Here is a 17,729-nt window from a genome sequence, read left to right as displayed (position 1 = left end):
TTGCTAATACTTGCTGTATTGGGCCCTAAGAAGTATCTCTCTCCAGCATTTTTTTTAAATCTAAAAATTGAAATTGGAGTAAAAATAAACTTGATCATCTTTCAGAGGGGTAGCCATGTTAGGCTGAATCTGTAAAAGCAGCAAAGAGTCCTGTGGCACCTTATAGACTAATAGACGTATTGGAGCATAAGCTTTTGTGGGTGAATACCCACTTCATCAGACACATGTAGTGGAAATTTCCAGAGGCAGGTATAAATAAGCAAGCAAGAATCAGGCTAGGGATAATGAGGTTAGTTCACTCAGGGAGGATGAGGCCCTCTTCTAGCAGTTGAGGTGTGAACACCAAGGGAGGGGAAACTGCTTTTGTAGTTGGCTAGCCATTCCCAGTCTTTGTTTAATCCTGAGCTGATGGTGTCAAATTTGCAAATGAACTGAAGCTCAGCAGTTTCTCTTTGAAGTCTGGTCCTGAAGTTTTTTTGCTGCAGGATGGCTACCTTTAAATCTACTATTGTGTGTCCAGGGAGATTGAAGTGTTCTCCTATAGGTTTTTGTATATTGCCATTCCTAATATCTGATTTGTGTCCATTTATCCTTTTACGTAGGGACTGTCCAGTTTGGCCGATGTACATAGCAGAGGGGCATTGCTGGCACATGATGGTGTATATTACATTGGTGGACATGCAGGTGAATGAACCAGTGATGGTGTGGCTGATCTGGCTAGGTCCTGTGATGGTGTCGCTGGTGTAGATATGTGGGCAGAGTTGGCATCGAGGTTTGTTGCATGGATTGGTTCCTGAGTTAGAGTTACTATGGTGCAGTGTGTCATTGCTGGTAAGAATATGCTTCAGGTTGGCGGGTTGTCTGTGGGCGAGGACTGGCCTGCCTCCCAAGGCCTGTGAAAGTGAGGGATCGTTGTGCAGGATGGGTTGTAGATCACTGATGATGCATTGGAGAGGTTTCCACTGAGGACTGGATGTGATGGCCAGTGGAGTTCTGTTGGTTTCTTTCTTGGGCTTGTCTCGCAGCAGGAGGCTTCTGGGTATACGTCTGGCTCTGTTGATCTGTTTCCTTATTTCCTCATGCGGGTATCGTAGTTTTGAGAATGCTTGGTGAAGATCTTGTAGGTGTTGGTCTCTGTCTGAGGGGTTGGAGCAATTGCGGTTGTACCTCAGCGCTTGGCTGTAGACAGTGGATCATGTGATGTGTCCGGGATGGAAGCTGGAGGCATGAAGGTAGGCATAGCAGTCGGTGGGTTTTCGGTATAGGGTGGTGTTAACGTGACTATCACTTATTTGCACCGTGGTGTCTAGAAAGTGGACCTCCCGTGTAAATTGGTCCAGGCTGAAGTTGATGGTGGGGTGGAAGCTGTTGAAATCATGGTGGAATTCTTCCAGGGTTTCCTTCCCATGGGTCCAGATGATGAATCATTGATTATTGATCATCTTTGTTTTCTAATAGTCCAGTCCACTGTAAACATATCATGCGAGCATGGTCAGTCATGAACCAGTCAATCCCCTCTAATCTTGCTACAACACAGTTTCATTGTTGTAACTTGCAACAGTCAGGTAAAGGAGATCAGTAGGTGACACTTGAGGAGTTCTCTTAATTTAATTATACTTTCTGAGGGCCAGACTGTGATACCCTTACTCACTTCGAGTATAGTACCTTAACTCCTCAGATAGCCCCCAGAGTAAGGTACTATTCATTGTGTATAAGGGTGTCACAATATGGACCTGGAAGATTAGGATAGGACCTCTTACCTGATTCAGAGGTAAGGCAGAGAGGACCACCATGATTATCTAGCCTGGCCCCACTACATAACACAGGCCATAGAACTTCCCCAAAAAATTCCTGTTTGAACTAAATTATGTCTTCTGGAAAAAAATATCCAATAGTGTTCTTAAAATGCCAGTGATGGAGAGTCCACCACAAACCTTGGTAATTGTTCCAATGGTTAATCACTATCACGGTTAAGAATTTACACCTTATCGCCAGTTTGAATTTGTCTAGCATCAACATCTAGCCATTGGATCTCTGTATGCTAGAATGAAGAGCCAATTATCAAAGATTTGTTCCCCATGTAGGCACTCACAGACTGATCAACTCACTCCTTATCCGTCTCTTTGTTAAAGACCCTGATGTAATCTTAGCTGCATGTCGTGATAGGTAGACAAGGAGGGTGAGGTAATATCAGTTATTGGACCAGTTTATCTTGGTAAGAGAGACAAGCTTTTGATATGGTAGTTCCAGTAACCTGCATGTTAGAAAAATTTTGAATAATAGAATTCTGGTTTTATTTAGACTATAAGCAATTTGGGAGGGAATATGTTTTATCTACATTCTGAAGGGCACCATGAACATTTAAGTTTTAGGTTTCAGAGTAGCAGCTGTGTTAGTCTGTATCCACAAAAAGAAAAGGAGGACTTGTGGCACCTTAGAGACTGTACAGCTCACGAAAGCTTATGCTCAAATAAATTTGTTAGTCTCTAAGGTGCCACAAGTCCTCCTTTTCTTTTATTTAAGTTTTACAATACTATAAAAATAATTTTACTGAGATTATTTCACTGAAACATTGTGTCAGGGATGAATTTCACCCAAACTTCATTTAGATCAGTGGAGTTATATCCAAAATGAAGGTGACCCAATTGTGAACATTTTCCCAATCTAAGATCCCTTTAGTTTATTTGTATTGATTTCCTATATTTTGCAAAGTAGTGCTCAATTTGATACAAATATTATGAAAGATGAACCAGCATGGAGGATAAGCTTTAGTAGAGGAAAATAGTGGAAGCCATCTCTGGCAGTTAAAAATGAGGAAGCTAAATAATTGTTTCACTTCATGGGCAGTGAAAGTACTTGATTCAGATAACTGCCTAAAGTCAGTGAAATTGGCTCCAACACCTCTTCCAAGAAACAAAATAGTGGTAACTCTGCTGTAACACATGTTCTTAGACTGATCTCTGCAAGTTTGAAATAGGATATTGAGAGTTGCCACATGTAAAGATAAATTACTTTTCAATCAGTCTTCTGTTTCCTATCACCTGTCTTACTTAGGGGAACAAAAGCATTAGAGAGGTGAAAGAACTGCATCATTTGAAATAAGTCTTTGCTTTGCTCTGCTCTATCTTGTATATGAGGGATTTAATCTATTCAACTTAGGTTCTTATTGCGTGCCTATCGCGATGGTATCTGAGCACCATAAGATTAGAAATAATAGACATGCATACATTTTGGAATAGCTGGGGAAGAAGAGAGTAGTCAGGATCAACACAATGAATTTATTGATTCTAAAAACTAATGTTGTGAACCAAAGTCCATTGCTGGTGGTGGGAGATTCTCCATTGATTTCAGATCAGACCTGAAGAGAATCATTGTAAGTGTAAAAATGTTTTGCAAAACTGAAAGTACAACACAGAGTCCAGTTTTGGATTGCTACTGTATTTTGATATATGAAGAATAACTGCACTTTACTGCTGAGTGTGGTTTTTAGAAAGAACCAACTGGTGTGTATGGGTACTGCTGCCCTCTAATGAATAGAATCACATCTTCTCAGCTATGTCTCATGTGTCTACCAACTAGTTGAGAGTCCTCCTTTATCTCAAGAGCCTCAGCTTTTATAATGGTGCTGGGGGGGGGGGATCTCTGTTCTATCCTTGCTGATGGTGTGAGGTTATGAATGGCCATGTTATATAGCACAGTGAGAACCATTAAGTTCTTGGTGCATATGTTCTCTTGTTTATAGTTATCTTTGTAACTTTTTTTCTTTTTAAGTGCCTTTGAGAAACATTTAGATCTTTGAAGAGAATCTTCTGGCCCTTTATCATGCTTATATTTGCAATATGAGAAAAGTCAATGTAGATATTTATTTATAGGAGACTGCAAAGGTTTGAGAATGGCAGCTACATACACAAATAAGTCAGCGCTAACTGTCATTAGATACAACATATGATTTCACTGCAGAATTTCCCACCAGACTAACACGTATCTTCTTTACCCATTGTCAATGAGCTCTGGAATATGATGTCTTGTATCTGGGGAGTCACAACAGCTGAGCAGAGTGGGGGGGGCAACTTGTCAAAAAGTTTTCCGTTAGAAAATGACATCTTGACAAAAATCACTTTTTTTGTGAAATTGTGTCAATTTTGACAATTTCCCACTACAAAATATTTTGAAATGAATATTTTTCCATTTTCAAAAACTGTTTTGATTCAGAATGAAAAATTTCAAAATATCCCCTTATTAAGTTTGGCCCGAGTGTGTGGGGGACACCCTAAGATATTTGAGGTTTAATTTTGAGTTAAACTCTCAGAGAGCAATAGAAATAAGAAAGCCTTTATTTATTATTTATTCCCCAACATACTTAAGCATGCACCTGACTTTAAGCATGGAAGGAGTCATGCTTAAATATCTTGTTGAATTAGAGGGTAATGATCCTCACACTGGGGAGCATGGCCTAGTGGTCACAACCACAACCCCTGGCTGCCAAGGGGGTTGTGAGGACGGGAGCCTGGGCCCTCCTACTCCACTGGGCTCCAACCGAGGGCCCTTTGCACTACCAGTGGTCTGGCAACTGAGGCTGCTTAAGGCTGTTCTCCCTGGGCCTCTTCCTCTCATCCCGTCCTCCCCCCAGGGTCAGCTTAGTCCAAGGCTTTCCCCCGTTGGGGAAGTACAAACCAATATAAGTAAGAGGGGGTTACCAATGTCCAGGGTCCACAGGCTGGGAAGAGGGAGATACTTCCCTCTTTGATTGTATCTGAAGTGGGTCCTCCCTTCCCCTCAGGGAGAGCCCCTGTGAGCAGCTGTGTCATAGATATTTAGGTCAGAAGGGACCATTTTGATCATCTAGTCTGACCTCCTGCACAACGCAGGCCACAGAATTTCACCCACCACTCCCACAAAAAAACCCTCATACCTTGCTATTGGAGTCCTCAAATTGTAGTTTAAAGACTTCAAGGAGCAGAGAATCCTCCAGCAAGTGACCCGTGCCCCATGCTACAGAGGAAGGCGAAAAACCTCCAGGGCCTCTTCCAATCTGCCCTGGAGGAAAATTCCTTTCCGACCCCAAATATGGCGATCAGCTAAACCCTGAGCATATGGGCAAGATTCATCAGCCAGATACTACAGAAAATTCTTTCCTGGGTAACTCGGATCTCACCCCATCTAATAGCCCATCACAGGCCATTGGGCCTATTTATGAATATTTAATTACCAAAACCATGTTATCCCATCATACCATCTCCTCCATAAACTTATCAAGTTTAATCTTAAAGCCAGATAGATCTTTTGCCCCACTGCTTCCCTTGGAAGGCTATTCCAAAACTTCACTCCTCTGATGGTTAAAAACCTTCGTCTAATTTCTAATCTAAATTTCCTAGTGGCCAGTTTATATCCATTTGTTCTTGTGTCCACATTGGTACTGAGCTTAAATAATTCCTCTCCCTCTGGTATTTATCCCCCTGATATATTTATAGAGAGCAATCATATCTCCCCTCAACCTTCTTTTAGTTAGGCTAAACAAGCCAAGCTCCTTGAGTCTCCTTTCATAAGACAAGTTTTCCATTCCTCGGATCATCCTAGTAGCCCTTCTCTGTACCTGTTCCAGTTTGAATTCATCCTTCTTAAACATGGGAGACCAGAACTGCACACAGTATTCCAGGTGAGGTCTCACCAATGCCTTGTATAACGGTACTAAAACCTCCTTATCCCTACTGGAAATACCTCTCCTAATGCATCCCAAGACCGCATTAGCTTTTTTCACAGCCATATCACATTGGCGGCTAATAGTCATCCTATGATCGACCAATAGTCCAAGATCCTTTTCCTCCTCTGTTACTTCTAATTGATGCGTCCCCAGCTTATGACTAAAATTCTTGTTATTAATCCCTAAATGCATGACCTCACACTTCTCACTATTAAATTTTATCCTATTACTATTACTCCAGTTTACAAGGTCATCCAGATCCTCCTGTAGGGTATCCCTGTCCTTCTCTAAATTGGCAATACCTCCCAGCTTTGTATCATCCGCAAACTTTATTAGCACACTCCCACTTTTTGTGCCAAGGTCAGTAATAAAAAGATTAAATAAGATTGGTCCCAAAACCGATCCTTGAGGAACTCCACTGGTAACCTCCCTCCAGCCTGACAGTTCACCTTTCAGTAGGACCCATTGTAGTCTCCCCTTCAACCAATTCCTTTTCCACCTTTCAATTTTCCTATTGATCCCCATCTTATCCAATTTAACTAATTCCCCATGTGGCAGGTATCAAATGCCTTACTAAAATCCAGGTAAATTAGATCCACTGCGTTTCCTTTGTCTAAAAAATCTGTTACTTTCTCAAAGAAGGAGATCAGGTTGGTTTGGCACGATCTACCTTTTGTAAAACCATGTTGTATTTTGTCCCATTTACCATTGATTTCAATGTCCTTAACTACCTTCTCCTTCAAAATTTTTTCCAAGACCTTGCATACTACAGATGTCTAATTAACAGGCCTATAATTACCCGGATCACTTTTTTTCCCTTTCTTAAAAATAGGAACTATGTTAGCAATTCTCCAATCATACGGTACAACCCCTGAGTTTACAGATTCATTAAAAATTCTTGCTAATGGGCTTGCAATTTCGTGTGCCAATTCCTTTAATATTCTTGGATGAAGATTATCTGGGCCCCCCGATTTAGTCCCATTAAGCTGTTTGAGTTTCGCTTCTACCTCAAATATGGTGATGTCTACCTCCATATCCTCATTCCCATTTGTCATGCTACCATTATCCCTAAGATCCTCTTTAGTCTTATTAAAGACTGAGGCAAAGTATTTGTTTAGATATTGGGCCATGCCTAGATTATCCTTGACCTCCACTCCATCCTCAGTGTTTAGCGGTCCCACTTCTTCTTTCTTTGTTTTCTTCTTATTTATATGACTATAGAACCTTTTACTATTGGTTTTAATTCCCTTTGCAAGGTCCAACTCTACTTGACTTTTAGCCTCTCTCACTTTATCCCTACATGTTCTGACTCAATAAGGTAGCTTTCCTTGCTGATCCCTCCCTTCTTCCACTCCCTGTATGCTTTCTGCTTTTTCTTAATCACCCCTCTGAGATGCTTGCTCATCCAGCTTGGTCTACAACTCCTGCCTATGATTTTTTTCCCCTTACTTGGGATGCAGGCTTCCGATAGCTTCTGCAGCTTTGATTTAAAATAATCCCAGGCCTCCTCTACCTTTAGATCCATAAATTCTTCAGTCCAATCCACTTCCCTAACTAATTTCCTTAATTTTTGAAAGTCAGCCCTTTTGAAATCAAAAAACCCTAGCTGCAGATTTATTTTTATTAATCCTTCCATTCAGTTTGAACTGAATTAGCTCATGATCACTTGAGCCAAGATTCTCCCCTACAACCATTTCTTCTATGAGGTCCTCACTACTCACCAAAACCAAATCTAAAATGGCATCCCCTCTGGTCGGTTCAGCAACTACTTGCTGAAGGAATCCATCAGCTATCGCATCTAGGAAAATCTGAGCCCTATTATTATTATTGGCACTCGTCCTCCAGTCTATATCTGGGAAGTTCAAGTCTCCCATGATCACACAGTTTCCATTTTTATTAAAAACATTAAAAAGGGCTCTATCCATATCCAAATTAGATCCCGGAGGTCTATAGCACACTCCAAGCACTATCCCAGGGGAAGCGCTAATAGTTTTCTTCCCCAATTTAATTTTTGCCCAGACGGACTCAGTCATATCCATTCCATCGCTTCTTATTTCTTTACATTCTATCTCATCATTGATATACAGTGCTACTCCACCACCTTTACCTTTATTTTGGTCTTTCCTAAACAGCACATACCCTTCAATACCTGTAGCCCAGTCATGACTACTATTCCACCATGTTTCCGTTATCCCTATAATATCTGGTTTCACTTCCTGCACCAGTAGCTCTAGTTCCTCCATTTTGTTACCTAGGCTCCTCGCATTAGTGTACAAACATCTTAATTTTTGCTGTTTGGCCTCACTCACATTCTGTACCCTATCAGGCACGGTCATTTTACTACCAGTATAACCTATTAGACTTGTATCTACACTGCCCTTCCTCCTACCCACGGCTGTATCCACTCTTACTTCATTTTCTTTCCTCTCAATACTAAATTCTGCCGTGGAGATTACCTGGACATCTCCCAACCATCTCCCCCTAATTCCTAGATTAAAGCTCTCTTAATCAGTTGTGCCAGCCTCCATCCTAGAAGTGTATTTCCTTCCCTACTCAGATGAAGTCCATCCCGAGAGAACTGTCCTCTATCCATGAATGCCTCCCAGTGGCCATACATCCCAAAGCCCTCCTTAAGGCACAACAGATGGCTTAGGCAGTGGATACTCATAATCTTGTCACACCTTTGTTGCCCTTCTCTAGGAACAGGCAGAATCCCACTAAAGATCACCTGAGCCTCAATTTCCTTAAGCATCTCCCCAGCCTAGTATAGTCTCCCTTAATACTTTCCAGTGAGAATCTAGCCGTATCATTTGTTCCCACATGAAGAATAATCAATGGATTCTTTCCCGCTCCCTTTAGAATCCTTTTCAACCTCAGGTCTACATCCCGTATCTTAGCACATGAAAGACAGCACACCCTCCTATTCTCCAGATCAGCTCTGGTTACAGGCCTATCTATTCTTCTCAGTAAAGAGTCCCCAATCACATACACCTGTCTTTTCCTAGTGACGGTGCTATTCTCCAGTCTATCCCCTGTTCCCTCTGGCTGCAAGTTCTTTCCATTCCATTCTCCCTTGTAATCCTCTTTAACCCATCCTGTATCCTCCTGGGGCTCATATTTGGTGTAATCTCCATTAACTCTTCCCCTTTTCCTATAGGACTAGCCGCTCTTCTCTTCTTCCACCTTCCACCTTCAGTGACTACCTGCTGAGCCCCTTCTTCATTTTCCAACTCTGCATACCTATTCTTAAGCTCTATTTTTCCTTCACTAGCCCGTCTTTTCCTCTGCCTGGTTCTTTTAGTCACATGCTTCCACTGACCACTTTCCTCACCCAGTCTCCCCTCAGAATTCCCCAGTCCTGCTTCCATCTGCAAGTCTGAGCTTTTCCCTTCAGATACCTCAAGTCTTTGCTCCATAATCTGCTCAAACCCCTTCCTAAACTCTACCAGACTTTCCACCTGCATCTCCAGACCTCGGATCTTTTCCTCCATCAGTTCTATCAGACGGCATTTCATACAGACAAAACTCTTACCAGGTACCGCCTTCAGGATCATGTACAGACCACAGCTTCCACATCCAGTCATCTTCATTGTGTCTTCCACTACATGGGTCACTCCCACTGCTGCCTCTGTATCTGTCATAGCCTTCCCACCCAAACCCTGTTAATCTGGGAAACACAAACCACACCAAAACACCACCACCCACAGCAAAAAACAAGCACCACAAGACAAACTCCCCTTACAAACTCCCACTCAAACGCCCCTGTTTACAGCTCTGTTGGCTAGCTCCTGTGCCGCTGCCTGACCGGCTGCTACCTTTTAGGACCCCTAGTCAGAGAAGCCCCGCCTCCTAATCAGGGCTCAGCTTCTCTCCCAGCACAAAGCCCCTACAAGCCTCTCCACATACAAATACTACCAATGCAAAACCAAACACAAATACCTTCTCCTCCAGCAGAGCTCCCGCTCAAACTCCCCTGTTCACAGCTCTGTTTGCTAGCTCCTGTGCCGCTGGCCTTTAGGCTTCCCTCTGCTCTGTGCTGCTGGAGCTGTGGGCTGCAGATCTCCTCATCTCTATCTCTGCCACCCAATTTAGCTAATTCTCTGTCTTTTAATTCCTCCAGCAGATGGACCATTTGCTGCAGGTGTGGTGGAGTGAGGCTGGCTGAGCCCAAAATAATCTCTAAACCCCTTGTTGCTTAGTGTGGGGTTTGTACACCTCATCATGTAGGGTGATGAAAACTGTTTACATTAGATTTCAGAGTAGCAGTCGTGTTAGTCTATATTCGCAAAAAGGAATACTGATGAAGTGAGCTGTAGCTCACGAAAGCTTATGCTCAAATAGATTGGTTAGTGTCTAAGGTGCCACTAGTACTCCTTTTCTGTTTACATTAGGTTATTAATACAGTAATATAAGTAGGGAGTGTGATGAATTCAGTCACAGAGACCCCCTTGGGACTGTCACCTGACATGCTGGAATTACCTCTGAGCCCGTTTTCCCTGCCAGCTTGGGACTCCAGAACCCTGCCTTGTTGAGCCAGACACACTAGTCCGCTGCAACACAGACCCATGTCTGGTCCATGCCACCAAAGCCTGCAGGCTTTACTGAAAACAGCTTAGCAGGTTACCTGCCTCCAGCACCCAGACACCCTGCTCCCAGTGGGATCCAAACCCCAAATAAATCCATTTTACTCTGAATAAACTTATCCAGGGTAAACTCATAAATTTGTCTGCCCTCTATAACACTGATAGAGAGATATGCACAGGTGTTTGCTCCCCCAGGTATTAATCACTCACAAGTGATTTTATTAAGTATAAAAAATAGGATTTAAGTGGTTTCAAGTAATAACAAACAGAACAAAGTAAGTTACCAAGCAGAATAAAGCAAAAACATGCAAGTCTAAGCCTAATACATTAAGTAACTGATTACAGATAATATCTCACCGTCAGAGATGTTCCAATAAGCTTCTTTCACTAGACTCCTTCCTAGTCTGGGCCCAATCCTTTCCCCTGGTACAGTCCTTGTTAGCAGACATCTTAGGTGGAAACTAGGGATATTCTCATGACTGGCAGTCTCCTTTATTCTCTTCCATCCCCTTGTATAGCTTTGGCCCAAGGTGGGAATCTTTTGGCTCTCTGGATCCCCACCCCTCCTTCTAAATGGAAAAGCACTAGGTTTAAGATGGATTCCACCATTCTTCCTAGGCTGGCTTACACAAACACAGGAAGTCTTACGAGTAAACAGAGCCATTTACAACCAATTGTCCTAGTCAATGGGAGCCATCAAGATTCTTAACCACCACCAATGGCCCACACTTTGCATAATTACAATAGGACCTTAGAGTTATACTTTATATTTCTAGCTTCAGATACAAGAATGATACATACATACAAATAGGATGAACACATTCAGTAGATTATAAGCTTTGTAATAATACCTTACAAGAGACCTTTTGCATAAAGCATATTCCAGGTACACTCATATTTACACTCATAAGCATATTTCCATAAAACATTATGGAGTGCAACGTCACAAGGAGAATCTTATGCTATCAAGTGAAATTCACCCCATACAGAAAGCCACGGATCTCTGCAAAGATTAAACCAAAAGCATCACAAGTAAAAGAGCGAACGTTTTATAATGATCATTTTCCAATGCAATGACTCATTTGCAGATCCTTCTTCAAGCTGACTATTTTTAATATAAGGAATATTTTATCCATCAAATGCTACAGGAAACAGATAGTTTTAAAAATCCACAGCTGATAATAGTGTAGAACTTTGCCAAGAATGTCCTGGACTTGGTCCAGCTTGTCTTTTGCTATTTAGCTTCCAGTCTTCAAATCTGAGTTGAATTAATTTAATTTTAAAACAGTATTATACAGGTTTATTTGATTTCCTGTCTTTCTCTCTTGGCAAAGAAAAATAAAAATGAACCAGCATTGATAAAGAGATTATGTGTATATAGTTGAATACAAAGCAGTACATCTGTCTCACTATATCACAATGGAATAATGCATGACAGGCACAAGTGTGGCCAATGAATAAAATATTTAATTTGGGTGCAATGAAAAATGAGATAATAGCTAATCCTCTGCAGTCGTCCATGCACCACTGAGATGTGCCTTTGCTTAGCTGCAGCAAATGGAGAAAAAAATATGTAACCTCCCCTCCTGTTCACTGGCCCAGTATGAGGTTGTTCAAGATAGGGGAAGCTGCCTTGCAACTTTTTACAGAACTTTCAGAAACTGGGCCTGAGTCTCCGCTGTGTGCTCTGTGCTGTGTCAGTGTGTGTTCACCTCAGACCAGGCCCACGCAGGCAAACCACCGGGAACAAGGCTTTATTCTGTAAAGAACATGGAACAGGATTACAGTCCAGCAACCTCCTCTCTGCTTGCCTGCTACGTGCTCCCAGCTCAGTCAGTGCTGAGACCTCCTGCTGGGGGGCGGAGGGGGAGCAGAGGGTACATCCTGGCAGGGAACCAGGAAGTTCTCCTAACATGCCGCAGACTGTAGTCCACAACTTGTTGTTCACAGGACTGCTGTTGAAGCACACTGGACCTTGGGCTACACCCCTCCTATCTACTACCCAAGATCCATAAACCTGGAAATCCTGGGCGCCCCATCATCTCAGGCATTGGCATCCTGACAGCAGGATTGTCTGGCTATGTAGACTCCCTCCTCAGGCCCTACGCTACCAGCACTCCCAGCTACCTTCAAGACACCACTGACTTCCTGAGAAAACTACAATCCATCGGTGATCTTCCTGATAACACCATCCTGGCCACTATGGATATAGAAGCCCTCTACACCAACATTCCACACAAAGATGGACTACAAGCCATCAAGAACACTATCCCCGATAATGTCACGGCTAACCTGGTGGCTGAACTTTGTGACTTTGTCCTTACACATAACTATTTTACATTTGGGGACAATGTATACCTTCAGATCAGCGGCACTGCTATGGGTACCCGCATGGCCCCACAGTATGCCAACATTTTTATGGCTGACTTAGAACAACGCTTCCTCAGCTCTCATCCCCTAACGCCCCTACTCTACTTGCGCTATATTGATGACATCTTCATCATCTGAACCCATGGAAAAGAAGCCCTTGAGGAATTCCACCATGATTTCAACAATTTCCATCCCACCAGGAACCTCAGCCTGGTCCAGTCCACACAAGAGATCCACTTCCTGGACACTACAGTGCTCATAAACGATGGTCACATAAACACCACCCTATACCGGAAACCTACTGACCGCTATTCCTACCTACATGCCTCCAGCTTTCACCCTGACCACACCACATGATCCATCGTCTACAGCCAAGCTCTGCGATACAACCGCATTTGCTCCAACCACTCAGACAGAGACAAACACCTACAAGATCTCTGTCAAGCTTTCTTACAACTACAATACCCACCTGCGGAAGTGAAGAAACAGATTGATAGAGCCAGAAGACTTCCCTGAAGTCACCTACTACAGGACAGGCCTAACAAAGAAAATAACAGAACGCCACTAGCCGTCACCTTCAGCCCCCAACTAAAACCCCTCCAACGCATTATTAAGGATCTACAACCTATCCTGAAGGATGACCCAACACTCTCACAAATCTTGGGAGACAGGCCAGTCCTTGCCTACAGACAGCCCCCCAACCTGAAGCAAATACTCACCAGCAACCACATACCACACCACAGAACCACTAACCCAGGAACTTATCCTTGCAACAAAGCCCGTTGCCAACTGTGCCCACATATCTATTCAGGGGACACCATCACAGGGCCTAATAACATCAGCCACGCTATCAGAGGCTCGTTCATCTGCACATCCACCAATGTGATATATGCCATCATGTGCCAGCAATGCCCCTCTGCCATGTACATTGGTCAAACTGGACAGTCTCTACATAAAAGAATAAATGGACACAAATCAGATGTCAAGAATTATAACATTCATAAACCAGTCGGAGAACACTTCAATCTCTCTGGTCACGCAATTACAGACATGAAAGTTGCTATATTACAACAAAAAAACTTCAAATGCAGACTCCCCCGAGAAACTGTTGAATTGGAATTCATTTGCAAATTGGATACAATTAACTTAGGCTTGAATACAGACTGGGAGTGGCTAAGTCATTATGCAAGATAACCTATTTCCCCTTGTTTTTTCCTACCCCCACCCCTCAGACGTTCTTGTTAAACCCTGGATTTGTGCTGGAAATGGCCCACCTTGATTATCATACACATTGTAAGGAGAGTGGTCACTTTAGATAAGCTGTTACCAGCAGGAGAGTGGGTTTGTGGGGGGGGGAGTGAGAAAACCTGGATTTGTGCTGGAAATGGCCCAGCTTGATTATCATACACATTGTAAGGAGAGTGATCACTTTAGATAAGCTATTACCAGCAGGAGAGTGGGGTGGGAGGAGGTATTTTTTCATGCTTTGTGTGTATATAAAAAGATCTTCTACACTTTCCACACTATGCATCCAATGAAGTGGGCTGTAGCTCACGAAAGCTTATGCTCAAATAAATTGGTTAGTCTCTAAGGTGCCACAAGTACTCCTCTTCTTTTTTACCCTTCCCCCACTTATTGAAAGGGCGACCTCGTCCCTTTCCTTAGTCATAAGCCTCTCAGGTTGAATATCGCATGCCGCCCCTTTTTTTCAATGTTTCCAAGAGCTTCTTGCTGCATGTCACCACACAGCAGTACTGGCCAAACCCCCGGTCTCTGCTCCTCTTTCACCACTGTTCCAAATCAAGCCGGATGGGTGCCCTTTGCTGTCTTGTTGAGTGCCGAGGAGCTGGTGAACTATCTGGTCCCACTCTGTCTGCCCTTCTCCAATCCAATTAGGAGGAGAGTCTGAACGAACCGTGGTCCCCATGATCTGGTCAGGCTCCTCCAGGTCAAAGTACTGAGGATCTGAGTCAAAATGGTCTGGGTCTAGCAGCCTCCGCGAGACAGCTGCACCCCTCCCAGACATGCGTGGGTGGGTGGGGAAGGAAGTAGAGGGGACATACATTTCTCCCCCTCAGTGCAACTGAGTCAGTGTGGAGGGGGAAGTAGACTGTGTGCACCCTAGAGCAAGTGTCAGGAACCATATTGTGATTCTCTGGGACATAAGCTGATTCTTGGTCAGTTTCTAGAGCAGCACAGCTACGCACTGTCCCTTACTAAGGGCTTGCGGCAAAGCCATAATTTAGACTTGTATGATTCAAACCCACACTACGTTAAGGCTGATTCTTTCAGAGACCATGTATTTGACACTCTGAACAAAGATAACCTATCTACTGCCTTTTGATATAGGGATACAACCAAGTTGAATTCAATCAATCTTTTTGACAGTAAGCTGTAATTCATCACGCTCCAGCACTATGTGGAGCAGCCCTTGCCTACAGAGGTGAGAGGATGCCTGTTTGATCATTCTGACAGTCAGATTCTTCTCTAAAGAAGGTGATGATATTTTTAAATAAAATGATTTCTGTATTTATTCAATAAATCATGAAAGTGATTTTTAAAAAAGAATGCGTACAAGATTATTTAAAATCATTGATGTACTTTTTTCTGTTATTATTTATCTGTATTGCAGTAGTGCCTAGAGGTCCCAGGCTGGATCGAAGTCCTGCAATGCTGGGGGCTTTACAAACACATAGTAAATGTAGTAAGAGACCATCCCTGTCTCGTCCTCCTTTTCTCACTGGAATAATTAATTCCATCAGTGACAAAAGGCAAGATTCTCATAACTTTATAGGGTCAGCGCTATCTTACTCCTTGAAAAATCCAATTCATTTTAAACAAAATCCCCAGTGATTCCCAGTGCTTTCAGATACAATTGTTTCTTTGCATGAATGGTTGGATGTGTGTGAGACTGATAACAGGTGCATGTCCCGTGACTGTGTGGAACCTCATGCTTGTAAGAGCTGCATAGTGATGATAAACTGGCAGTGCTAGGTATGTTTGAGATAGAGGTGTGAAAAATATTTATAGGGAAATGCCAAACAACTCAAAAATTGTGGCCAGAAATAAAAAAGAGGCTTAAAGATAGCTAGCCTTAAATCCATATTTTGGCACCTAAGTGGCTGCTCACCCAAAAACGCTGGTCACCCAAAAGCTCCCACTGAACTCAGCAGAAGCTGATGGAGGTTTAGCACTTTTTAAAATCAGGCCATATTGTTAAGAAGCTAACTTTAGGCATCCATTTTTGAAAATCTTAACAATGGGTTTTAAAAAATGGACTTTATTATTCCCTCTCTTGAGATGTGCTAACCTCAGGGTGTCCAAGAGTGCATTGCAACTAATGGCAAGGGAATGTGCTCAGTCATACTGTCTTGATACGTGCGAGAAGATACAAACATCCTTGAGAACAGAACTCTAAGAGGGATGTATGATAGAATCATGAAAGCAATGGGTCCTTCAGCCAAGAAGGCCACCCTATGCAAATCTCTTAATAGAGACATAAATCGACAGAAGCAAAATGATGCAACACTGGATGGAACATTATCACAAACTCTATTAACATGAAATCTCTGTTTCTGAAGCAGTGCTAACTGTGATTCTGAGGCTCCAGACTATTAAAGACCTCAATATAGAATTATCTACAAATAATCTTAAAAATGCAATCACTTGTCTAGCACCTGGAAAGTCAACAGGGAAAGAAAGCATTCTTGCTGAAGTGTTGCAACAAGGAGAGGTTATGCTTAAACATCTCCATAGTGTCTTGCTTGCCTTCTGGAGGAAAGGAGGAATACCACAAGACATGAAGGACGCCAACATCATAACATTGTATAAAGACAAAGGCGATTGGAGTGATTGCAACAACTGCAGAGGAATCTCTCCTCGGTTTTCCTGGCTAGGCTTTCACATGCGTCATTCTCAAATGACTGCAAGTTCTTGCTGAATATGTATACCCAGAAAGTCAGTGCAGCTTCCATTCCAGTAGATCAGCTATCAACAGGGTCTTCGCACTATGGCAACTGCAAGAAAAGTGTCAAGGAAACAGGAAAAACCTCTCTTTGTGGCCTTCATAATCTTATACAGCCTTTTTAACCTGGTCAGCAGAAAGGGCCTTTTCCAGTTGCTAGAGAGAATTGGTTCCCCCTGCCCCAAGTTCTCCTCAGTCTGATTTGATCCTTCCATGATGGCAAGGCAGCTACAGTCCAGAATGATGGTGATCAGTCTGACAGCTTTGAAATCCATACTGTTGTCATACAGTGTTTTAGCACCAATTCTCTTCAGTATATTCTTCTTTGTGCCACTTCATCATGCCTTCTCATCCAGCACCAAGGATGTATATCTCCAAAATCAGATGGAAAGCTTTTCAAAATTGCATATCTGTGAGCAAAAAGCAAAAGCAAATACTTGCTGATAAGAGAACTTATTTTTGCCAGTGACACGGTGCTTACTGCACACAATAAAGAGGAGTTCCAGCAATTTTGCAATAGCTTCATTCTAGCGTGTGATCAGTTTAGATGAACAATCATAGAATCATAGAATCATAGAATATCAGGGTTGGAAGGGACCCCAGAAGGTCATCTAGTCCAACCCCCTGCTCGAAGCAGGACCAATTCCCAGTTAAATCATCCCAGCCAGGGCTTTGTCAAGCCTGACCTTAAAAACCTCTAAGGAAGGAGATTCTACCACCTCCCTAGGTAACGCATTCCAGTGTTTCACGACCCTCTTAGTGAAAAAGTTTTTCCTAATATCCAATCTAAACCTCCCCCACTGCAACTTGAGACCATTACTCCTCGTTCTGTCATCTGCTACCATTGAGAACAGTCTAGAGCCATCCTCTTTGGAACCCCCTTTCAGGTAGTTGAAAGCAGCTATCAAATCCCCCCTCATTCTTCTCTTCTGCAGGCTAAACAATCCCAGCTCCCTCAGCCTCTCCTCATAACTCATGTGTTCCAGACCCCTAATCATTTTTGTTGCCCTTTGCTGGACTCTCTCCAATTTATCCACATCCTTCTTGTAGTGTGGGGCCCAAAACTGGACACAGTACTCCAGATGAGGCCTCACCAATGTCGAATAGAGGG

Source organism: Caretta caretta, chromosome 2, assembly GCF_965140235.1.
Source record: "Caretta caretta isolate rCarCar2 chromosome 2, rCarCar1.hap1, whole genome shotgun sequence".
NCBI classification, from domain to species: Eukaryota; Metazoa; Chordata; order Testudines; family Cheloniidae; genus Caretta; species Caretta caretta.
The sequence above is the reverse complement of the archived record's forward strand: the minus strand, read 5'-3'. Positions refer to the sequence as shown.